The sequence below is a fragment of the Tachypleus tridentatus genome, unplaced genomic scaffold (genome assembly GCF_004210375.1).
Source record: "Tachypleus tridentatus isolate NWPU-2018 unplaced genomic scaffold, ASM421037v1 Hic_cluster_2, whole genome shotgun sequence".
Classification (NCBI taxonomy): Eukaryota; Metazoa; Arthropoda; class Merostomata; order Xiphosura; family Limulidae; genus Tachypleus; species Tachypleus tridentatus.
Window position 1 is genome coordinate 53,482,064 of NW_027467782.1, and position 27,868 is coordinate 53,509,931.

Genomic DNA, 27,868 nt, shown 5'->3' on the forward strand with positions numbered 1-27,868 from the left:
CAGATGTGTGTTGACGTCATGTTTAAACCAATAACTACACTGTTAACACATTATGTTTACTGTTACAACGAACTGAAAACAATCTAACATAAACTGTCTGGCCTAGTACAAGTCTACTTATAATAAATAATACCTGTTGCATATTGCAACGTTTGTAGTATAGCGATCTAATCGATGCTTTAATATAAGCAGTTGTCCCAGATACAGATCACACAATATTTACGTACATTGCGCGTGTGTGTACAAGCGTTGTTCAGAAGCTTACACACGACACATTATTACGTTATATATAAAACACTCGAGCACTACACTTTTGCATAGCTTGTGATGTTGTACCTAGCATGGCCGGGTTTTCTGGTATAATCGGCACAGTTTGTTTCTGCAGTACATTTGTTTAACAAGACGGGTGGGGAACTCTACCTTCCTTTAAAGAAGGAAACCACAACATGTCTAGTTTTGAAGATCATGTGATTGATTGATGAGAGGTCAAGATATTGGAGAAATATGATTAAAGATTCATAAATATAAATAACTTTTTAAGCTATTACGAATAGTTAAAGATGAAAGATAAGAAATAGATTGACCTTTCTAATAAATACCGTTCAGCTAGGTTATTAAGTGGAACTTAATATAAAACATACAATGTATGAACGACAATAATCGACACCGCTGAAAAATGCACATTAGAGAGAAAAGACAGTACCACACCAAGTTTATGTAATCCATAATAGAATAATTATATACGAACAAGGTTATTTTTAAACAGAACGACTAAAGCGCCATCTATTACCTAAATTAATATACAGAAGATGTACTTGTTGATATTCTAGCATTAGATAAATTGGTCTATTAATATTTAGTCTTGACTGAATTGATTCATATTTATAGCAGATTCTTTTTTATTAAATATTTAAAATTTTCATAAGTAATAACTTAGTTTTTAGTAGAATGATTCTACCTACTATTTTGAAATACAGTACAGTTTCAAATATTATGAACTGAAAAATGACGAGTTATAGGTTTAACAATAGGAACTCGTTACAATGCGAAGTAACAATGCTAAATAAATTTTAAGTATTGTTGGATAGGAAGAGGTGTCTCCGAATAATTTTAAAAAATATTTTTGTGCTGTTGCAAAATGAGGAGCGTTGTCGTGACAACAGCTGATTTGATTCAAAGTGAACTAAGTTGGTAATATTCTGGGGGGCTGTGTATTTATTGATGAAGAATTGTGTTGTCCCACAGGGGGCTCTCTACGTAATTTATAGAGTCATAATAGCCACTGTAGTTAAAACTAAGTTCACTGTTCGTCCAACACTGACCGTTGTACAGGTCTGAAGATGGATTATAAACAGAAGTGTTTCCAACAGAACCTGTGGGATCATGCAACGAGATGGTTGAAGAGATATGTTGCTTAGGAGTTGTGACGCCACATCGTGGTATGTGGTTCTCGTTGTTGCTAGAAAGATCACAAAATATACTTTGACCGTTAGACGGCACGAAGTTTCTTGCGTCGTCACCTGCTCGGCACGAATTAAAAGTTGTCATTCTATAATTATCATATCGGCCGTAGTCTTCCTGAATGTAAGAAGGTGGGTTCGGTGAGGGGTGTTGGTCGATTTGACCGACATTCTCATGAGGGTAGAGTGTTGCCATACGTTGGTCTGAGATGCTAAAATTCATTAGAGCTCCACGAGATTGGACGCACCCCACTGGAGAAGATTGTGGAACGTGATCATGTCCCAGTGGAGGGTAGATCATGGAGCAGGCCGTAGAATAAACTTCCTGTTTATCCGTCACGTGGTAGGATGTCTCCGAATTGTCTCTTTGTTGTGATTGATTGTGCGTGGGCGGAGGTGTCTTGTAATAGTTACAGGCCACAAAGGGCGGTGTGTATTCTCGCTGACCGCTGGGAGTATAACTTGACATTCTGTCTTTCGAGTAAAGACTAGGGTAAATCCGTGGTTGCTGGCACTGTGGAGAGGTTTTCGGGCTCTCTCCAGGGCTGGAACTTGGAGACAGATAGGTTGAAGGAGGCGATCTGTGGCGTGTAGAACCACTCAACAAGCGGAGACTAGGAGTCGTTTTGTACTTGTCCGAGTTGGCGGGGTGAACGAAGTCGACTCCAGCCACCACTGGTTGAATAACAGGGGAACCTTCTGGGGAGATCACCTCATTAGTTGGGTGAATAACAGGAGGACCTTCTGGAGACATCACCTCATTAGTTGGTAGCTTGTTTCCTTGAAAAACCCGATCTGTTGACGCTTGGGAAATTGAAAGGTCTTGGTCCTCACGAGACTCTGGTTCTTCTGAACGCGTGGTATTCCGGCAACGGTCAATCTCCGATTCAGTATATTCGATGTGGTTATTTTGTGCAGGAGGGTTTGAAATCAACCCTTCTTCCTTGTCCAGGGAATTCTCCTTGTCAAAACTCTCACTACCACTGTCACCTTGGTAAGAAGAACCATCTTTGTTTTGTCTTTTGTGTTTCATGCGGCGATTCTGGAACCACACCTTGACCTGCCTTTCGCTCAGGTCGAGGGACGCGGCGATCTCAATACGACGTGGTCTGCACAAATACTTGTTAAAGTGGAACTCTTTTCTAGTTCCAACAGCTGCGTGGTGGTGTAAGCTGTTCGCAGCCTCCTTGGCAACCCGTTGTCTCCGCCCTCTATGTGGAGAAAAGATCACGATAACGTTAGAAATGAAGTGTGTAAAGAAATGTGATCACTATTGAAACAAGTGTAAAGAAATGTGATCACTATTGAAATACGTGTGTAAAGAAATATGATCACTATTGAAATAAGTGTGTAAAGAAATGTGATCACTATTGAAACAAGTGTGTAAAGAAATGTGATCACTATTGAAACAAGTGTAAAGAAATGTGATCATTATTGAAATAATTGTGTAAAGAAATGTGATCACAACTGAAATAATTGTGTAAAGAAATGTGATCACAATTGAAACAAGTGTAAAGAAATGTGATCACTGTTGAAATAAGTGTGTATAGAAATGTGATCACAACTGAAATAATTGTGTATAGAAATGTGATCACAACTGAAATAATTGTGTAACGAAATGTGATCACAATTGAAATAATTGTGTAAAGAAATGTGATCACAACTGAAATAATTGTGTAAAGAAATGTGATCACAATTGAAATAATTATGTAAAGAAATGTGATCACTATTGAAACAAGTGTAAAGAAATGTGATTACTATTTAAACAAGTGTGTAAAGAAATGTGATCACTATTGAAACAAGTGTGTAAAGAAATGTGATCACTATTGAAACAAGTGTGTAAAGAAATGTGATCACTATTGAAACAAGTGTAAAGAAATGTGATCACTATTGAAATAAGTGTGTAAAGAAATGTGATCACTATTGAAACAAGTGTGTAAAGAAATGTGATCACTATTGAAACAAGTGTAAAGAAATGTGATCACTATTGAAATAATTGTGTAAAGAAATGTGATCACAATTGAAATAATTATGTAAAGAAATGTGATCACTATTGAAACAAGTGTAAAGAAATGTGATTACTATTGAGACAAGTGTGTAAAGAAATGTGATCACTATTGAAACAAGTGTGTAAAGAAATGTGATCACTATTGAAACAAGTGTGTAAAGAAATGTGATCACACAAGCAAGTGTGTAAAGAAATGTGATCACTATTGAAACAAGTGTGTAAAGAAATGTGATCACTATTGAAACAAGTGTGTAAAGAAATGTGATCACTATTGAAACAAGTGTAAAGAAATGTGATCACTATTGAAATAAGTGTGTAAAGAAATGTGATCACTATTGAAATAAGTGTGTAAAAAAAATTGATCCAATATATACTAAGAGTTTGAGTGAAAGTTTATCTGATACCAAAGCCACATCGGGCTATCTGCTATGCCCACCGAAAGGAATCGAACCCCTAATTTTAGCGTTGTAATTCCGAAGACTTTGCGCTGTCCAAGCGGGGGACATTCGCGTAAACGTAAAATTAATTACGTTTACTCAGGATATATCACGAAACTTTCTCTGTGGCTGATAGTTTTGTTGGAACGTGTTTGTACAGATCGATTTTATTATTAACCGGTTTCTTTCAAAACGATCGTGTCACTGGTATGGAAAGTTAAACATATTCAGATGTCTGCTGTGGATAAACTGTGTTTTATAATTCCTGCCTATGAATAACTGTTTTACTTTTTGTGTATGAACAATTTTATTTTGTATTTTCTGTATATTAATAATTCTATTTTATACTTTCTGTTTATAAATGATTAATTTAAATTCTTTGTGTATTAGTAATTCTGTTTTATAATTTCTCTGTTAAATTACTAATAAACGATAAAGAGCTCATTGTAAAAAAATCATTATATTTATTACGATCAACTTATTGTGTATCACCACAACTTAATGGTAAATTTCCGGAATATTAATATTAAAATTCGAGGTTCGATCCTTGCGAATGGAATAGAGTGTAATGTAGTTTTACGCTGAAGTGGAACAAGACAAAATATTATTATAGTGTTCTGGTGTGTTCCAGTGGTGTTGTTCTGGAATCGACCAAATTATTTCTATTGTAATAATTCCTTAAAGAAGGAAATGGATAAAATATGTTAAGATAACGTTTATGAAGAGATGGTAAAACAGAATTTGATTATACAGAAGCAGATATCTTTATCGATTCAAATAACGTTGGTTTGTTGGATCTGAGGTGTAAACCAATGCTCGTATTATGAAAAATGTTTTTAATACATTCGTTCATGAACAACAAAATTCAATCGATTCAATAAATTTCGGCTAAAGAGGAAGTTATTTAAACATTCCTTGTTGTCAACACAAACTGCTATTAACACAAAATTCACTTCTGGTTCACGACTACTAATAAAACAAAACTTGTTCCTTCGAAGCGCTATCTCACGGAGAAATGGAAAACTAAAAAAAAACGAGATCAAATAAGACACGTTTTCCACACGCATATAGTTATAATACAATTTGTTTGAAGACACTTATTAGATACTAGAATGTTCTAAACCTCTTCTGGGAACGACAGTATGAGATAAGCCAAGAGCTCAAGCTGTTTATACGCTTGAAGAAACTGCAATAATCAACCTTGTGGTTTTCATTTCCTTTACAAATTAGCCTCTGTACCGGACTGAGCATATACGAATGTCATACAATATTAATCATGATAAATTAGTAAGTAATAAGGAGATTATTTATAAACGTAACTTGATTTCTTTGAACTGGATCCATCAGATTCGTTTTTTAAATAGATTGACGAGAGATAGTAACTGTTTCAACACTGTGTTACTCAAGAACGTTTATAAGTTTGGCGTAAGAATAAGAAAAAAAAAGCTAGCTATACGATCTCTTTACATGCTCTTAATGGTTGTAGGAAAAAAAATAAGTCTGTATCAAATTACGCCTGAATTCTCATAAGATACGAGTACGAGGTCAATGTTTTCTGCTTTTCTTATTTAAAACAAAAACTAGATACAATCTGTAGCGCGTCATAAACAATTCGTCATTTTAGTGACACAAATATTACTGTCCTAATGTATTTAATTGGTGACACAAATATTACTGTTCTAATGTATTTAATTGGTGACACAAATATTACTGTCCTAACGTATTTAATTGGTGACACAAATATTACTCTCCTAATGTATTTAATTGGTGACACAAATATTACTGTCCTAATATATTTAGTTAGTGACACAAATATTACTGTCCTAATGTATTTAGTTGGTGACAAATATTATTGTCCTAATGCATTTAATTGGTGACAAATATTACTGTCCTAATGTATTTAGTTAATGACACAAATATCACTGTCTTAATGTATTTAGTTAGTGACACAAATATTACTGTCCTAATGTATTTAGTTGGTGACACAAATATTACTGTCTTAATGTATTTAGTTAGTGACACAAATATTACTGTCCTAATGTATTTAGTTGGTGACACAAATATTACTGTCTTAATGTATATAATTAGTGACACAAATATTACTATCCTAATGTATTTAGTTGGTGACAAATATTATTGTCTTAATGTATTTAGTTAGTGACACAAATATTACTATCCTAATGTATTTAGTTAGTGACACAAACATTACTATCCTAATGTATTTACCTAGTGACACACATTACTGTCCTAATGTATTTAGTTGGTGACAAATATTACTGTCTTAATGTATTTAGTTAGTGACACAAATATTACTGTCCTAATGTATTTAGTTGGTGACAAATATTACTCTTCTAATGTATTTAGTTGATGACAAATATCACTGTCCTAATGTATTTAGTTGGTGACAAATATTACTGTCCTAATGTATCTAGTTGATGACAAATATTACTGTCCTAATGTATTTAGTTGGTGACAAATATTGCTGTTCTAATGTATTTAGTTGATGACAAATATTACAGTCCTAATGTATTTAGTTGGTGACAAATATCACTGTCCTAATGTATTCAGTTGGTGACAAATATTACTGTCCTAATGTATTTAATTGGTGACAAATGTCACTGTTCTAATGTATATAGGTGGTGACAAATATCACTGTCCTAATGTATTTAGTTGGTGACAAATATTGCTGTTCTAATGTATTTAGTTGATGACAAATATTACAGTCCTAATGTATTTAGTTGGTGACAAATATCACTGTCCTAATGTATCTAGTTGATGACAAATATTACTGTCCTAATGTATTTAGTTGGTGACAAATATTACTGTTCTAATGTATTTAGTTGGTGACAAATATTACTCTTCTAATGTATCTAGTTGTTGACAAATATCACTGTCCTAATGTATTTAGTTGGTGACAAATATTACTGTTCTAATGTATTTAGTTGGTGACAAATATTGCTGTTCTAATGTATCTAGTTGATGACAAATATTACTGTCCTAATGTATTTAGTTGGTGACAAATATTACTCTTCTAATGTATCTAGTTGATGACAAATATCATTGTCCTAATGTATTTAGTTGGTGACAAATATTACTGTCCTAATGTATCTACTTGATGACAAATATTACTGTCCTAATGTATTTAGTTGGTGACAAATATTACTGTCCTAAGTATTTAGTTGGTGACAAATATTACTGTCCTAATGTATCTAGTTGATGACAAATATTACTGTCCTAATGTATCTAATTGATGACAAATATTACTGTCCTAATGTATTTAGTTGGTGACAAATATTACTGTCCTAAGTATTTAGTTGGTGACAAATATTACTGTTCTAATGTATCTAGTTGATGACAAATATTACTGTCCTAATGTATCTAGTTGATGACAAATATTACTGCCCTAATGTATCTAGTTGATGACAAATATTACTGTCCTAATGTATTTAGTTGGTGACAAATATTACTGTCCTAAGTATTTAGTTGGTGACATATATTACTGTCCTAATGTATCTAGTTGATGACAAATATTACTGTCCTAATGTATCTAGTTGATGACAAATATTACTGTTCTAATACAGATATTCCTAACAGATTAGTGATTTAAACAAACATACAGATATTCCCAACAGATTAGTGATTTAAACAAACATACAGATATTCCCAACAGATTACTCATTTAAACAACATAGAGATATTCCTAACAGATTAGTGATTTCAACAAACAGACAGATATTCCTAACAAATTAGTGATTTCAACAAACATACAGATATTCCTAACAAATTAGTGATTTAAACAAACATACAGATATTTCTACCAGATTAGTGATTTAAACAAACATACAGATATTCCTAACAAATTAGTGATTTAAACAAACATACAGATATTCCTAACAGATTAGTGATTTAAACAAACATACAGATATTCCCAACAGATTAGTGATTTAAACAAACATACAGATATTCCTAACAGATTAGTGATTTAAACAAACATACAGATATTCCCAACAGATTACTGATTTAAACAAACATAGAGATATTCCTAACAGATTAGTGACTTAAACAAACAGACAGATATTCCTAACAAATTAGTGATTTAAACAAACATACAGATATTTCTACCAGATTAGTGATTTAAACAAACATACAGATATTCCTAACAAATTAGTGATTTAAACAAACATACAGATATTCCTAACAAATTAGTGATTTAAACAAACATACAGATATTTCTACCAGATTAGTGATTTAAACAAACATACAGATATTTCTAACAGATTAGTGATTTAAACAAACATACAGATATTCCTAACAGATTAGTGTTTTAAACAAACTTACAGATATTCCCAACAGATTAGTGATTTAAAGAAACATAGAGATATTCCTAACGAATTAGTGATTTCAACAAACATACAGATATTCCTAACAGATTAGTGATTTAAACAAACATACAGATATTTCTAACAGATTAGTGATTTAAACAAACATACAGATATTCCTAACAGATTAGTGTTTTAAACAAACATACAGATATTCCCAACAGATTAGTGATTTAAAGAAACATACAGATATTCCAAACAGATTAGTGCTCTAAACAAACATACAGATATTCATAACAAATTAGAGATTTAAACAAACATAGAGATATTTCCAACAGATTAGTGATTTAAACAAACATACATATATTCCCAACAGATTAGTGATTTAAACAATCATACAGATATTCCTAACAGATTACTGATTTAAACAAACATAGAGATATTCCTAACAAATTAGTGATTTAAACAAACATACAGATATTTCTAACAGATTAGTGATTTAAACAAACATACAGATATTCCAAACAGATTAGTGATTTAAACAAACATACAGATATTCTTAACAGATTAGTGATTTAAGCAAACATACAGATATTCCCAACAGATTAGTGATTTAAAAAAACATACAGATATTCCTAACAGATTAGTGATTTAAAAAAACATACAGATATTCCTAACAGATTAGTGATTTAAACAAACATACAAATATTCCCAACAGATTTGTGATTTAAACAAACATACAGATATTCCCAACAGATTAGTGCTATAAACAAACATACAGATATTCATAAGAAATTAGAGATTTAAACAAACATAGAGATATTCCCAACAGATTAGTGATTTAAACAATCATACAGATATTCCCAACAGATTACTGATTTAAACAAACTTACAGATATTCCTAACAAATTAGTTATTTAAACAAACATACAGAAGTGTCTAATAGATTAGTGATTTAAACAAACATACAGATATTCCTAACAGATTAGTGTTTTAAACAAACATACAGATATTCCTAACAGATTGGTGATTTAAACAAACATACAGATATTCCCAACAGATTAGTGATTTAAAAAAGCATACAGATATTCCCAACAGATTAGTGCTCTAAACAAACATAGAGATATTCATAACAAATTAGAGATTTAAACAAACATAGAGATATTTCCAACAGATTAGTGATTTAAACAAACATAAAGATATTCTTAACACGTTAGTGAATTCCCAAGAAATTAGTGATTTAAACAAACATAAAGATTTTTCCAACAGATTAGTAATTTAAACAAACCTACAGATATTTTTAACAGATTAGTTATTTAAAAAGGTATACAGATATTCCAAATAGTTTAGTGATTTAAACAAATATACAGATATTCAAAACAGATTAGTGATTTAAACAAACATACAGATATTCCTAACAAATTAGTGATTTAAACAAACATACAGATATTTCTAACAGATTAGTGATTTAAATAAACATACAGATATTCCCAAGAAATTAGTGATTTAAATAAACATACAGATATTCCCAAGAAATTAGTGATTTAAACAAACATACAGATATTCCTAACAGATTAGCGATTTAAAGAAACATACAGATATTCCTAACAGATTAGTGATTTAAAGAAACATACAGATATTCCTAACAAATTAGTGATTTAAACAAACATACAGATCTTCCTAACAGATTAGTGATTTAAACAAACATACAGATATTCCCAACAGATTAGTGATTTAAACAAACATACAGATATTCTTAACAGATTAGCGATTTAAACAAACATACAGATATTTCTAACAGATTAGCGATTTAAAGAAACATACAGATATTCCGAATAGATTAGTGATTTAAAAAAAGATAGAGATATTCCTAACAAATTAGTGACTTAAACAAACATACAGATATTCCCAGCAGATTAGTGCTCTAAAGAAACATACAGATATTGATAACAAATTATAGATTTTAACAAACATACAGATATTCCCAAGAGATTAGTGACTTAAACAAACATACAAATATTCCTAACAGATTACTGATTTTAACAAGCATAGAGATATTCTTCACAAATTAGAGATTTAAACAAACATACAGATATTCCTCACAGATTAGTTATTTAAACAAACATATAGATATTCCTAACAGATTAGTGATTTAAACAAACACAGATATTCCTATCAGATTAGTTATTTAAAGAAACATACAGATATTCCTAAGAGATTAGTGATTTAAACAAACATACAGATATTCCTAACAGATTAGTGATTTAAAAAACATACAGTTATTTTCAACAGATTAGTGATTTAAACAAACATACAGATATTCTTAACAGATTAGTGATTTATACAAACATACAGATATTCCCAACAGATTAGTGATTTAAACAAACATACAGATATTCCCAACAGATTAGTGGTCTAATCAAACATACAGATATTTCCAACAGATTAGTGATTTAAACAAACATACAGATATTCCTAACAGATTAGTGATTTAAGCAAACATACAGATATTCCCAACAGATTAGTGATTTAAACAAACATACAGATATTCTTAACAGATTAGTGATTTAAACAAACATACAGATATTCCTAACAGATAAGTGAGTTAAAGAAACATACAGATATTCCCAACAGATTTGTGATTTAAACAAACATACAGATATTCCCAACAGATTACTGATTTAAACAAACATACAGATATTCCTAACAGATTAGTGATTTAAACAAACATACAGATATTCCTAACAGATTAGTGATTTAAGCAAACATACAGATATTCCTAACAGATTAGTGATTTAAACAAACATACAGATATTCCCAACAGATTACTGATTTAAACAAACTTACAGATATTCCTAACAAATTAGTTATTTAAACAAACATACAGAAGTGTCTAATAGATTAGTGATTTAAACAAACATACAGATATTCCTAACAGATTAGTGTTTTAAACAAACATACAGATATTCCTAACAGATTAGTGATTTAAACAAACATACAGATATTCCCAACAGATTAGTGATTTAAAGAAACATACAGATATTCCCAACAGATTTGTGATTTAAACAAACATACAGATATTCCCAACAAATTAGTGATTTAAACAAACATACAGATATTCTTAACAGATTAGTGATTTAAACAAACATACAGATATTCCTAACAGATTAGTGATTTAAAGAAACATGCAGTAATTTCCAACAGATTAGTGATTTAAACAAACATACAGATATTCCTAACAGATTAGCGATTTAAACAAAAATACAGATATTCCTAACAGATTAGTGATTAAAACAAATATACAGATATTCCCAACAGATTACTGATTTAAACAAACATACAGATATTCCTAACAGATTAGTGATTTGAGCAAACATACAGATATTCCTAACAGATTAGTGATTTAAACAAACATACAGATATTCCCAACAGATCAGTGATTTAAACAATCATACAGATATTTTCAACAGATTAGTGATTTAAAGAAACATACAGATATTACCAACAGATTTGTGATTTAAACAAACATACAGATATTCCCAACAGATTAGTGCTCTAAACAAACAGAGATATTCATAACAAATTAGAGACCTAAACAAACATAGTGATATTTCCAACAGATTAGTGATTTAAACAAACATAAAGATTTTTCCAACAGATTAGTAATTTAAACAAACATACAGATATTTTTAACAGATTAGTGATTTAAAAAACATACAGATATTCCCAACATATTAGTGTTTTATACAAACATACAGATATTCCGAATAGATTAGTGATTTAAAGAAACATAGAGATGTTTTTAAGAAATTAGTGATTTAAAGAAATATACAGATATTCCTAACAGATTAGTGATTTAAACAAACATACAGGTATTCTCAACAGATTAGTGACTTAAACAAGCATACAGATATTTCCAACAGATTAGTGATTTAAACAAACATAAAGATATTTCTAACACATTAGTCATTTAAACAAACATACAGATATTCCCAAGAGATTAGTGATTTAAACAAACATAGAGATATTCCTAACAGATTAGCGATTTAAACAAACATACAGATATTCCGAATAGATTAGTGATTTAAACAAACATACAGATATTCCTAACAGATTAATGATTTAAAGAAACATACGGATATTCCCAACAGATTACTGATTTAAACAAACATACAGATATTCCCAAGAGATTTGTGATTCAAACAAACATACAGATATTGCCATGTGATTAGTGATTTAAAGAAACATACAGATATTCCCTAGAGAGTAGTGATTTAGACAAACATACAGATATTCCTAAGAGATTAGTGACTTAAACAAACATACAGATATTCATCACAAATTAGAGATTTAATCAAACATAGAGATATTTCCCAATGATTAGTGATTTAAACAAACATACAGATATTCATAACAAATTAGAGATTTAATCAAACATAGAGATATTTCCCAAAGATTAGTGATTTAAACAAACATACAGATATTCTTAACATATTAGTGATTTAAACAAACATACAGATATTTCTAACAGATTAGTGATTTAAGTAAACATACAGGTATTCCTAACAGATTAGCGATTAAACAAACATACAGATATTCCTATCAGATTAGTGATTTAAACAAACATACAGATATTCCTAACAGATTAGTGATTTAAAGAAACATACTGATATTCCGAATAGATTAGTGATTTAAACAAACATAAAGATATCTCTAACAGATTAGTGATTTAAACAAACATACAGATATTCTTAACATATTAGTGATTTAAACAAACATACAGATATTTCTAACACTTTAGTCATTTAAAGAAACATACAGATATTCCCAACAGATTAGTACTTTAAACAAACATACAGATATTCCTAACAGATTAGCGATTTAAACAAACATACAGATATTCCCAACAGAGTAGTGATTTAAAGAAACATACAGATATTCCGAATAGATTAGTGATTTAAAAAAAGATAGAGATATTCCTAACAAATTAGTGATTTAAACAAACATACAGATATTCCCAACAGATTAGTGATTTAAACAAACATACAGATATTCCTAACAGATTAATGATTCAAACAAACATACGGATATTCCCAACAGATTACTGATTTAAAGAAACATACAGATATTCCCAACAGATTAGTGATTTAAAGAAACATACAAATATTCCCAACAGATTAGTGACTTAAACAATCATACAAATATTCCTAATAGATTACTGATTTAAACAAACATAGAGATATTCCTAACAAATTAGTGATTTAAACAAACATACAGATATTCCCAACAGATTAGTAATTTAAACAAACATACAGATATTCCCAACAGATTATTGACTTAAACAAAGAAATATTCCTAACAGATTAGTGATTTAAACAAAGATACAGATATTCCCAACAGATTAGTGATTTAAACAATCATACAAATATTCCTAATAGATTACTGATTTAAACAAACATACAGATATTCCTAACAAATCAGTGATTTAAAGAAACATACAGATATTTCTAACAGATAAGTGATTTAAACAAACATACAGATATTCCTAACAGATTAGTGATTTAAACAAACATACAGATACTCCCAACAAATTAGTGATTTAAACAAACATACAGATATTCCCAACAGATTACTGATTTAAACAAACATAGAGATATTCCTAACAAATTAGTGATTTAAACAACATTACAGATATTCCTAACAGGTTAGTGATTTAAACAAACACACAGTAATTCCAACAGATTAGTGATTTAAGCAAACATACAGATATTCCTAACAGATTAGTGATTTAAACAAACATACAGATATTCCTAACAGATTAGTCATTTAAACAAACATACAGATATTCCCAACAGATCAGTGATTTAAACAAACATACAGATATTCCTAACAGATTGGTGATTTAAACAAACATACAGATATTCCTTACAGATTAGTGATTTATACAAACATACAGATATTCCCAACAGTATAGTGATTTAAAGAAACATACAGATATTCCTAACAGATTAGTTATTTAAACAAACATTTAGATATTCCCAACAGATTAGTGCTCTAAACAAACATACAGATATTTATAACAAATTAGAGATTTAATCAAATATACAGATATTTCCAACAGATTAGTGATTTAAACAAACATACAGATATTCTTAACAGATTAGTGATTTAAACAAATATACAGATATTCCCAACAGATTAGTGATTTAAACAAACATACAGATATTCCCAACAGATTAGTGCTCTAATCAAACATACAGATATTCCTACAGATTAGTGATTTAAACAAACATTCAGATATTCTCAACAGATTAGTGATTTAAACAAACATACAGATATTCCTAACAGATTAATGATTCAAACAAACATACGGATATTCCCAATAGATTAGTGATTTAAACAAACATACAGATATTCTTAACAGATTAGTGACTTAAAGAAAAATACAGATATTCCCAACAGATTAGTGATTTAAAGAAACATACAGATATTCCCAATAGACTCATATTCTCTTCGCTTATTTTTATCGAGTGTATTCTTGAGGTTGACATCTTGTATTAGACATGAAATATTTCTTGTCTGTTTGCTCTCGCAACTTTAACGGTTAAGGATATTCAAAGAGATTTCATAGAAATAATGAAGAAACATCAAGATAAATGAAAGAACGAATCCTGTAACTTCTAAACAGTTTCACTATAATCTGGATGGTTGGATACAAACAGAGCGCTCTTTATTCCTTGGTGGAACCACCTAACCCCGACAAAGCTCCGATCATGCTCTGGTGATAAGAGTTTCAGGGCTCTACAAGTCCACTAGAACTCTGCCATATAAGGTCAGTGATGTCTTAAGAACAGTGTTTTTAGGTCTTCATAATGTTAAAACTCTACTTATGATAGTGTTCAAACTTTAGGACGTAAAAACATTAAATATACGAATAAAAATATGGAAGAATGTACTTGATTAAAGATTTGTTTAACAAAGTCAAACCAAGTATTACTCTCCTAAATGGAGGGTGACTTAAAGGTTATAAGTTACTTGACCTGTGAAACCTGACGTTTATGTGCAAGACTCGTGCGTTAAGAGTGACGGTCAAATGCAAGTGCTGGCGGCGGGTGTTATTGAATAGCTGCCTTCTTTTTATTCTAACAGACAGCGGATTCATGTCGATGATACATGTTACGTGTGAACAGTGTTAAATATCCTGTCCTTAACAATGTGAAATAATGAACATGTTACTGGAAGTTAACACCGACAAACCTCAAGTGAATGACCTCGATATTCCATAATTATGTTCACAGCAGAAAGAAGTCTTATGAAGTTTGTGAAACGACAGACCAGAAGACAGGATCTTTCGAAACGTCTTTCTATAACAGTTCGTTTCCGTCAGTTCCAAGACGTTTTCTGTTGAAAATTTTGATTAATGAGCACAAACCAAAGGATAAACATATGATAAATAAGCGAACCATTCCATCGAACAAGGATATTGTTTAATTTTAATGTGTTTTGTAACTTATGAGCTGCTCTCTAGTATCATAAAACTACACAATATTACCACGGGTATCGAAATCCGCTTTATGGCATCATAAAACTACACAATATTAGTGATGTGCCTATCACAGGTATTGAAACTAGCTCTCTAGCGTCATAAAACTACAAAATATTGGTATCAAAACCTGCTCTCTAGCGTCATAGATCTACACAATATAACATTAATGATGTGCCTATCACAGGTATTGAAACTAGCTCTCTGGCGTCATAAAACTACATAATATTGGTATCGAAACCTGCTCTCTAGCGTCATAGATCTACACAATATAATATTAGTGATGTGTCTATCACAGGTATTGAAACTAGCTCTCTAGCGTCATAAAACTACATAATATTGGTATCGAAACCTGCTCTCTAGCGTCATAGATCTACACAATATAATATTAGTGATGTGCCTATCACAGGTATTGAAACAAGCTCTCTAGCGTCATAAAACTACATAATATTGGTATCGAAACCTGCTCTCTAGCGTCATAGATCTACACAATATAATATTAGTGATGTGCCTATCACAGGTATCGAAACCTGCTTTCCAGCGTCACAGATCTACACAATATGATATTAGTGTTCTACCTTCCACGGGTGTCGAAACCCGGTATTTAGCGTCATAAAGTTTACCTCTGTACCCTTACGGGTATAGAATAAAAACTAGAAGAACGTTCGGGTTTACTGAAAAGATCCCAGCAAAGAGGGCACAGGACTCGTGATATGAGAGTCGAGGGTTCGAATTTCTGTTATACCAAATGTTATTAGATTTTACATTACATTATTACTGTGTTTAGAAGCGGAAACAAAGTCGTTATGATCTGTTAAACAACAATCTCAGTAAATTTTAACTTTAATCATTACTGTGTTTAGAAGTGGTAACAAAGTCGTTATGATCTGTTAAACAACAATCTCAGTAAATTTTAACTTTAATTATTACTGTGTTTAGAAGTGGTAACAAAGTTGTTATGATCTGTTAAACAACAGTCTCAGTAAATTTTAACTTTAATTATTAGTGTGTTTAGAAGTGGTAACAAAGTCGTTATGATCTGTTAAACAACAATCTCAGTAAATTTTAACTTTAATTATTACTGTGTTTAGAAGTGGTAACAAAGTTATGATCTGTTAAACAACAATCTCAGTAAATTTTAACTTTAATCATTACTGTGTTTAGAAGTGATAACAAAGTTGTTATGATCTCTTAAACAACAATCTCAGTAAATTTTAACTTTAATTACTACGGTGTTTAGAAGTGATAACAAAGTTGTTATGATCTGTTAAACAACAGTCTCAGTAAATTTTAACTTTAATTATTATTGTGTTTAGAAGTGGTAACAAAGTTGTTATGATCTGTTAAACAACAATCTCAGTAAATTTTAACTTTAATCATTACTGTGTTTAGAAGTGGTAACAAAGTTGTTATGATCTGTAAAACAACAATCTCAGTAAATTTTAACTTTAATCATTACTGTGTTTAGAAGTGGTAACAAAGTTGTTATGATCTGTAAAACAACAATCTCAATAAATTTTAACTTTAATCATTACTGTGTTTAGAAGTGGTAACAAAGTTTTTATGATCTGTTAAACAACAATCTCAGTAAATTTTAACTTTAATCATTACTGTGTTTAGAAGTCGTAACAAAGTCGTTATTATCTGTTAAACAACAATCTCAATAAATTTTAACTTTGATTATTACTGTGTTTAGAAGTGGTAACAAAGTTGTTATGATCTGTTAAACAACAATCTCAGTAAATTTTAACTTTAATTATTACTGTGTTTAGAAGCGGAAACAAAGTCGTTATGATCTGTTAAAGAACAATCTCAGTAAATTTTAACTTTAATCATTACTGTGTTTAGAAGTGGTAACAAAGTTGTGATGATCTGTTAAACAACAGTCTCAGTAAATTTTAACTTTAATTATTACGGTGTTTAGAGGCGGAAACAAAGTCGTTATGATCTGTTAAACAACAATCTCAGTAAATTTTAACTTTAATTATTACTGTGTTTAGAAGTGGTAACAAAGTTGTCATGATCTGTTAAACAACAATCTCAGTAAATTTTAACTTTAATCATTACTGTGTTTAGAAGTGGTAACAAAGTCGTTATCATCTGTTAAACAACAGTTTCAGTAAATTTTAACTTTAATCATTACTGTGTTTAGAAGTGGTAACAAAGTTGTTATGATCTGTTAAACAACAATCTCAGTAAATTTTAACTTTAATCATTATCGTGTTTAGAAGTGGTAACAAAGTTGTGATGATCTGTTAAACAACAGTCTCAGTAAATTTTAACTTTAATTATTACGGTGTTTAGAAGTGGTAACAAAGCTGTGATGATCTGTTAAACAACAGTCTCAGTAAATTTTAACTTTAATTATTAGTGTGTTTAGAAGTGGAAACAAAGTCGTTATGATCTGTTAAACAACAATCTCAGTAAATTTTAACTTTAATTATTACGGTGTTTAGAAGTGGTAACAAAGCTGTGATGATCTGTTAAACAACAGTCTCAGTAAATTTTAACTTTAATTATTACTGTGTTTAGAAGCGGAAACAAAGTCGTTATGATCTGTTAAACAACAATCTCAGTAAATTTTAACTTTAATTATTACTGTGTTTAGAAGTGGTAACAAAGTTGTGATGATCTGTTAAACAACAATCTTAGTCAATTTTAACTTTAATTATTACTGTGTTTAGAAGTGGTAACAAAGTTGTGATGATCTGTTAAACAATAGTCTCAGTAAATTTTAACTTTAATTATTACTGTGTTTAGAAGTGCTAACAAAGTTGTAATGATCTGTTAAACAACAATCTCAGTAAATTTTAACTTTAATTATTACGGTGTTTAGAAGCGGAAACAAAGTCGTTATGATCTGTTAAACAACAATCTCAGTAAATTTTAACTTTAATTATTACTGTGTTTAGAAGTGCTAACAAAGTTGTAATGATCTGTTAAACAACAATCTCAGTAAATTTTAACTTTAATTATTAGTGTGTTTAGAAGTGGTAACAAAGTTGTGATGATCTGTTAAACAACAGTGTCAGTAAATTTTAACTTTAATTATTACGGTGTTTAGAAGTGGTAACAAAGTTGTTATGATCTGTTAAACAACAGTCTCATTAAATTTTAACTTTAATTATTACGGTGTTTAGAAGCGGAAACAAAGTCGTTATAATCTGTTAAACAACAATCTCAGTAAATTTTAACTTTAATCATTACTGTGTTTAGAAGTGGAAACAAAGTCGTTATGATTTGTTAAACAACAATCTCAGTAAATTTTAACTTTAATTATTACTGTGTTTAGAAGTGGTAACAAAGTCGTTATGATTTGTTAAACAACAATCTCAGTAAATTTTAACTTTAATCATTACTGTGTTTAGAAGTGGAAACAAAGTCGTTATGATTTGTTAAACAACAATCTCAGTAAATTTTAACTTTAATCATTACTGTGTTTAGAAGTCGTAACAAAGTCGTTATGATCTGTTAAAGAACAATCTCAGTAAATTTTAACTTTAATCATTACTGTGTTTAGAAGTGGTAACAAAGTTGTGATGATCTGTTAAACAACAGTCTCAGTAAATTTTAACTTTAATTATTACGGTGTTTAGAGGCGGAAACAAAGTCGTTATGATCTGTTAAACAACAATCTCAGTAAATTTTAACTTTAATTATTACTGTGTTTAGAAGTGGTAACAAAGTTGTCATGATCTGTTAAACAACAATCTCAGTAAATTTTAACTTTAATCATTACTGTGTTTAGAAGTGGTAACAAAGTCGTTATCATCTGTTAAACAACAGTTTCAGTAAATTTTAACTTTAATCATTACTGTGTTTAGAAGTGGTAACAAAGTTGTTATGATCTGTTAAACAACAATCTCAGTAAATTTTAACTTTAATCATTATCGTGTTTAGAAGTGGTAACAAAGTTGTGATGATCTGTTAAACAACAGTCTCAGTAACTTTTAACTTTAATTATTACGGTGTTTAGAAGTGGTAACAAAGCTGTGATGATCTGTTAAACAACAGTCTCAGTAAATTTTAACTTTAATTATTAGTGTGTTTAGAAGTGGAAACAAAGTCGTTATGATCTGTTAAACAACAATCTCAGTAAATTTTAACTTTAATTATTACGGTGTTTAGAAGTGGTAACAAAGCTGTGATGATCTGTTAAACAACAGTCTCAGTAAATTTTAACTTTAATTATTACTGTGTTTAGAAGCGGAAACAAAGTCGTTATGATCTGTTAAACAACAATCTCAGTAAATTTTAACTTTAATTATTACTGTGTTTAGAAGTGGTAACAAAGTTGTGATGATCTGTTAAACAACAATCTTAGTCAATTTTAACTTTAATTATTACTGTGTTTAGAAGTGGTAACAAAGTTGTGATGATCTGTTAAACAACAGTCTCAGTAAATTTTAAGTTTAATTATTACTGTGTTTAGAAGTGCTAACAAAGTTGTAATGATCTGTTAAACAACAATCTCAGTAAATTTTAACTTTAATTATTACGGTGTTTAGAAGCGGAAACAAAGTCGTTATGATCTGTTAAACAACAATCTCAGTAAATTTTAACTTTAATTATTACTGTGTTTAGAAGTGCTAACAAAGTTGTAATGATCTGTTAAACAACAATCTCAGTAAATTTTAACTTTAATTATTACTGTGTTTAGAAGTGGTAACAAAGTTGTGATGATCTGTTAAACAACAGTGTCAGTAAATTTTAACTTTAATTATTACGGTGTTTAGAAGTGGTAACAAAGTTGTTATGATCTGTTAAACAACAGTCTCATTAAATTTTAACTTTAATTATTACGGTGTTTAGAAGCGGAAACAAAGTCGTTATAATCTGTTAAACAACAATCTCAGTAAATTTTAACTTTAATCATTACTGTGTTTAGAAGTGGAAACAAAGTCGTTATGATTTGTTAAACAACAATCTCAGTAAATTTTAACTTTAATTATTACTGTGTTTAGAAGTGGTAACAAAGTCGTTATGATTTGTTAAACAACAATCTCAGTAAATTTTAACTTTAATCATTACTGTGTTTAGAAGTGGAAACAAAGTCGTTATGATTTGTTAAACAACAGTCTCAGTAAATTTTAACTTTTATTATTACTGTGTTTAGAAGTGGTAACAAAGTCGTTATGATTTGTTAAACAACAATCTCAGTAAATTTTAACTTTTATTATTACTGTGTTTAGAAGTGGTAACAAAGTCGTTATGATTTGTTAAACAACAGTCTCAGTAAATTTTAACTTTAATTATTACTGTGTTTAGAAGTGGTAACAAAGCCGTTATGATCTGTTAAACAACAATCTCAGTAAATTTTAACTTTAATTATTACTGTGTTTAGAAGTGGTAACAAAGCCGTTATGATCTGTTAAACAACAGTCTCAGTAAATTTTAACTTTAATTATTACTGTGTTTAGAAATAAGGTAAGAAAATAACAAGTTTTGTGTTACTTTAATTTTCTAACTTTAATAACCAGACACATGAAATTAATAATTTTAGATCTCACCCAAAGAAGAAAAGGTGTTTTAAAGGTTAGAAAGACGAAGGAAGACACGATGAACAATATCTAGTTTTGTTGAACAATATCTAGTTTTGTTGAACAATATCTAGTTTTGTTTTGGTTTTGTTTTACTGATATGAAATAATGAACAAAGCTGTATGTTTTGATAGATAAACATGTTTTTATTAGAATGTGCAGAATAATGTGCGTAGTGTAAGAAACTCATGTTTTTATCTGTTAACTTCTGAATACTTGTATAACCATTATTGTACTCCTTAGAAATTGGTAGAGTTGACTGAAGCTAATACTTTTACGTGTATAAACGAAACGTTTGAAGTAACGATATATTTGGTACAAAAAGTCCTTTTGTCTTCGGGCATCATTCTGAAACTTTGTAAATGTTTCAAGTATGAATCTACAAGTCGAGCTGATAAACATCGTCTCTGAAGAACAGGACTGGTCCACCGTGTTGTCCATGAATAATAACATTACAATCAGATCTAGTTACCTACTAAAAACACAACTAAAAGTCCATCCAGAAAGGAGTATAGCGAGCTAAATATTGTTTTTTTACATTGTTTCCTCAGTGGGGTTCCAGCACAGTTATCGACATTTTCGACCGTAAACCTAATAATATTTCACGAGATTTGTCCACATTGTGAGAGTTAGAGTAAAATATTAGGATAACAGTGGAAAGTAACAACTCAAAAATAAAACAAATTGAAAGTGTTAAAACTACGTCTTTAATCGTCCTAAACAATACGTGTAATTAAAGTAAGAATGAATATCCCATTACCTATAATTAAAATGTTTCTCAACCATTTAACCAGTACCGTGAAATGATCATCAATTAACAAGAAAGTTGTTGTAGTAACGAGACTACTCCTAATTGGAATATAAAGTATTATTATCATATAGTGTGATTAAAATGATTATCTAACTAACCGAAACTATCTAAAGCTCTCTACTTAACTTTAAACTGACTAAAGCTCTCTACCTAATATTAAACTCTCTAAAGCTCTCTATTTAGCTTTGAACTATCTAAAGCTCTCTACATAACTATAAAATGTCTAAATTTCTCTAATAAACTTCAAATTATCTAAAGCTCTGTAATTAGATTAGTACAATTGAATGTTCTCTACTTAACATTAAACTGCCTATAGCTCTCTACTTAAATGTGTACAATCTAAACCTCTTTACTTAACTTTAAACTATCTAAAGCTCTCTACTTAAATTTGTACAATCTAAACCTCTTTACTTAACTTTAAACTATCTAAAGCTCTCTACTTAAATTTGTGCAATCTAAACCTCTTTACTTAACTTTAAACTATCTAAAGCTCTCTACTTAAATTTGTATAATCTAAACCTCTTTACTTAACTTTAAACTATCTAAAGCTCTCTACTTAAATTTGTACAATGGAAACCTCTTTACTTAACTTTAAACTATCTAAAGCTCTCTACTTAATTGTAAACTGTCTGAAGCTCTTTATTTAACTTAAAAACTGTCTAAAGCTCTCTACTTAACTGTAAACTGTCTGAAGCTCTTTATTTAACTTTAAACTATCTAAAGCTCTCTACTTAACTGTAAACTGTCTGAAGCTCTCTACTTAACTTTAAACTGTCTAAAGCTCTCTACTTAACTGTAAACTGTCTGAAGCTCTTTATTTAACTTTAAACTATCTAAAGCTCTCTACTTAAGTGTAAACTGTCTAAATTTCTCTAATAAACTTCAAATTATCTAAAGCTCTGTAATTAGATTAGTACAATTGAATGTTCTCTACTTAACATTAAACTGCCTATAGCTCTCTACTTAAATTTGTACAATCTAAACCTCTTTACTTAACTTTAAACTATCTAAAGCTCTCTACTTAAATTTGTGCAATCTAAACCTCTTTACTTAACTTTAAACTATCTAAAGCTCTCTACTTAAATTTGTATAATCTAAACCTCTTTACTTAACTTTAAACTATCTAAAGCTCTCTACTTAAATTTGTACAATGGAAACCTCTTTACTTAACTTTAAACTATCTAAAGCTCTCTACTTAATTGTAAACTGTCTGAAGCTCTTTATTTAACTTTAAACTGTCTAAAGCTCTCTACTTAACTGTAAACTGTCTGAAGCTCTTTATTTAACTTTAAACTATCTAAAGCTCTCTACTTAACTGTAAACTATCTGAAGCTCTCTACTTAACTTTAAACTGTCTAAAGCTCTCTACTTAACTGTAAACTGTCTGAAGCTCTTTATTTAACTTTAAACTATCTAAAGCTCTCTACTTAAGTGTAAACTGTCTGAAGCTCTTTACTTAACTTTAAACTGTCTAAAGCTCTCTATTTAACTGTAAACTGTCTGAAGCTCTTTATTTAACTTTCTACTATCTAAACCTCTCTACTTAACTGTAAACTGTCTGAAGCTCTTTACTTAACTTTAAGCTGTCTAAAGCTCTCTAGTTAACTGTAAAATGTCTGAAGCTCTGTACTTAACTTTAAACTGTCTAAAGCTCTCTACTTAACTGTAAACTGTCTGAAGCTCTTTATTTAACTTTAAACTATCTAAAGCTCTCTACTTAACTGTAAACTGTCTGAAGCTCTCTACTTAACTTTAAACTCTCTAATCCTCTCTACTTAACTGTAAACTGTCTGAAGCTCTTTATTTAACTTTAAACTATCTAAAGCTCTCTACTTAACTGTAAACTGTCTGAAGCTCTTTATTTAACTTTAAACTGTCTAAAGCTCTCTACTTAACTTTAAACTGTGTAAAGCTCTCTACTTAACTTTAAACTGTCTAAAGCTTTCTACTTAACTTTGAACTGTCTAATGCTTTCTACTTAACTATATAAATTTCTTTAGTAAGTGAATCTCAACATCCTGTATAGTGCTACCTCGTGTAAAAGATGTTACTATGACTAATCCAGTACAAGTTACAGTGAAAACCGTTTAAAATAAGTTTATTTAACTGTTCCACTCATGCTCTATTTAAACTTGCTTTTTTGAGAACACGTCATCTTGATACGTGTTTTTATCATGTGCACATGGTCATTTTTAACTATGAAGATTGGGTCTCAAATCGATCAAGATTCTCTTGATTATTTATTGAAGTTCTCTGTTATTTAGCAGATAATTTAAAAATAACAAATAAATAGTATTCATATAGTATTCAAATAACAATTAAGAGAGTTGTGTGCAGACGTATGACACCAAACACCGTACAATTGTAAATAAACCTGAGACGTAATCAAGCACACAAGTCTTCACCGATCTCTATCGGTGTGAGCCGTCGCTACTAATTGTTTGTGAGCTCCTGGTCAAAGGTTAAAATACCCAATGCAGTAAGAATATCAGAGTTCGTTTTTATTTGTGCCATCACATAATTCAGCATGTCTTTCTAACGTGTGTTCTGTGTTATTATATACTATATACAAACATAGTTAAGTTTTCTACAGATAAGATAACATGAAATATCTGGTGATAGCGTTGTATTCATGTAAAACACTACAAACTTTATCAGTGGAAGAACAAGGTGATAGTATATATTATATATCCAATAGAAAAATAAACAAAATACAAACCAATAACTTATTAACTTATTTGTTGAGCCTACTTTTAAATTAATTTGCCTACACATTTGGAATAATTGGATAAGACTCTGATAAATGAACGACCTATGTTGGAATAGTTGGTTCAATAGATCATGAAATGTAAGTTACTTCTGTCTTTTTAATTACAAATCGGATTATACACCAAACAATTTTAGGCCAATTATTGTGCTAAAAAACACACAAATATTCATGTTATCACGTAGACACAGAATTATTAGCTGTCTGACATGGTTATCCCATAATAAGACAGTCAAATAACATGGATATCCCATAACAAAACTGTCAAATAACATGGTTATATCATAATAAAAAAGTCAAATAACATGGATATCCCATAACAAAACTGTCAAATAACATGGTTATATCATAAAAAAAAAGTCAAATAACATGATTATACCAAAACAAGAGTGTCAAATAACATGGTTATACCATAATAAGACAGTCAAATAACATAGTTATATCATAATAAAACTCTCAAATAACATGGTTGTCCCATAATAAAACTGTCAAATAACATGGTTATTCCATAATAAAACAGTCAAATAAAATGGTTATCTCATAATATTAAACTTGAAATTCTAACGAATTTCTCAGCTTGATAAATGTTGTATTGTTTTACAATGAAGTATACTTCGGATGTTTATGGTAATACACCTATATATTAATTTATATAGAACTACAAATTGTCCCTCGTAACACAAACAGTTTCGCTTTTACCGATATTTACCACAATGTATATGGTTATGCTCGTCGTTAGCTGTACATGTAATATTATATTGTTGTTCCGTTTTTACTGAGAAGTAAAATGTTGTACATCCTGGAATATTCGAGTGAATTTCATTTTTGTTTAACAACTTTTGTAATCAAACAGAACAAAAGTACACAACTGAATATGTGGGATAAGAACTTGAGTAAAAAAACCGAGGCAGGACTAAAGCGACCTCACCTTACTTTTCAACTAAATCTGCTTGGATGGTTTAACAGCTATTACAGAGACTAATTATTAATACTGTATGAGTTGTCAGCACTTTTAAACAGATATATTTGTAAACAGAACGAAGTCGGTATTTAACTTAATCTACAAATTTTTATGTATTTGAACATTTGTAGTGCATATTGGAGGGATTTACACATTTTGATAAAAGTTAAAAAAACGACCCATATACTGCAGATAGATATAAAGGGATATTATATACTATATGATATTATAGCGTCCTAATATCAAGTATTATCATGATATTATAGTGTCTTAATATTACGTAGTATCATGATATTATATATTTATTAATATCATGATGTTATATAGTGTCCAAATATCATATAGTAATATCCAGATAATATATACTATCCTAATATGATGTTGTATCCTGATATTATAAAGTGTCCTGATATCATAAAGTGTCCTAATATCATGTAGTATCATGATATTATGTAGTATCCTAATACCATGTAGTATCATGATGTTATAGTGTCCTAATATCATATAGTATCATGATGTTATAGTGTCCTAATATCATATAGTATCATGATATTATAGTGTTCTAATATCATGGATTATCATATTAATATTATATAGTGGCCTAATATCATGTAGTATCATGATATTATGTAGTATCCTAATATCATGTATTATCATGATATTATATAGTGTCCTAATATCATGTAGTATTATGATATTATAGTGTCCTAATATCATGGATTATCATATTATATAGTGGCCTAATATCATGTAGTATCATGATATTATGTAGTATCCTAATATCATGTATTATCATGATATTATACAGTGTCCTAATATCATGTAGTATCTGATATCATATAGTGTCCTAATATCATGTAGTATCATGATGTTATAGTGTCCTAATATCATGTAGTATCATGATGTTTTAGTGTCCTAATATCATATAGTATCATGATATTATAGTGTTCTAATATCATGGATTATCATATTATATAGTGGTCTAATATCATGTAGTATCATGATGTTACAGTGTCCTAATATCATGTAGTATCATGATATTATGTAGTATCCTAATATCATGTAGTATTATGATATTATAGTGTCCTAATATCATGGATTATCATATTATATAGTGGCCTAATATAATGATGTTATATAATGTCCTAATATCATATAGTAATATCCAGATAATATATACTATACTAATACGATGTAGTAGTATCCAGATATTATATAGTATCCTGATATCATGTAGTATCATGATATTATACAGTCTCTTAATATTATGTAGTATCATGATTTTATATGTAGCCCTAATATCATGTGGTATCATGATATTATATGCTATCCTAACTACAGAACACCTAATTAATTATCCCCTCTTTGAGTAAAGTTCAGTATTGACAACAGAGTAACTGACCCCCACCCCTCTTCCTTATAAAGACAATAAATCATTCAGGGTAAAATAAAGAGGCCTAAGTCTTACCTTGACGCTGTTTTCGCACGACTTTCTTTTCTTTCATCCAAGGGTATTCCGGTACCGAAACGTTGAGACCGTCTACCTGGCTGGGTTGTTTGGTTGGCGGCGATGGAGACTGGGACATCGCTGAATACACGGCAGGAACGAGGTTTGGCTGATTCGCATTCTCCATGTGGCAGAGAGGTGGCACGACCGTGTTGTTCATCGACGATCCTCTGTGTGGCGACGCCGTCATAAATTCTGCCATGGACGGCTGGCTGTTGATAAATCCGCTCTCCATCAAAATTCTCGCTGAAAGTCCCGCATTCGGAATTAAACTTTCCTTTGTCAATCTCCGCCGCGCGCGCCCTCGCACCAGTTGCATTCAGCCAGCATTGAGTCGCATTTCTGTAATCTCTCCATTTCTGCTGCATCACGTGAAAATTTGAACCAATGGCAAACGTCACCAGCTTCTTGAATAAAAGAGACGCTTACCGTGACTTTGATCCTTCCGTCATGCGCGTGCTCGACCCACGGGTGGCTCCTCCCGTTCGTAAAGAGAACTGAAAAGTTCAAAACGT

The 27,868-nt window shown here is 30.2% G+C and overlaps 1 pseudogene across 1 annotated transcript; it reads right to left on the bottom strand.

Moving 5' to 3' along the window:
• Positions 1–3: 3 nt before the first annotated feature.
• Positions 4–27,828, bottom strand: LOC143242612 (uncharacterized; annotated as a pseudogene). Its single transcript, XR_013022993.1, has 2 exons — positions 27,315–27,828; positions 4–2,671 (listed from the first exon to the last, which is right to left on the bottom strand). The product of XR_013022993.1 is annotated as an uncharacterized LOC143242612 (transcript).
• Between the last annotated feature and the right edge of the window lie 40 nt (positions 27,829–27,868).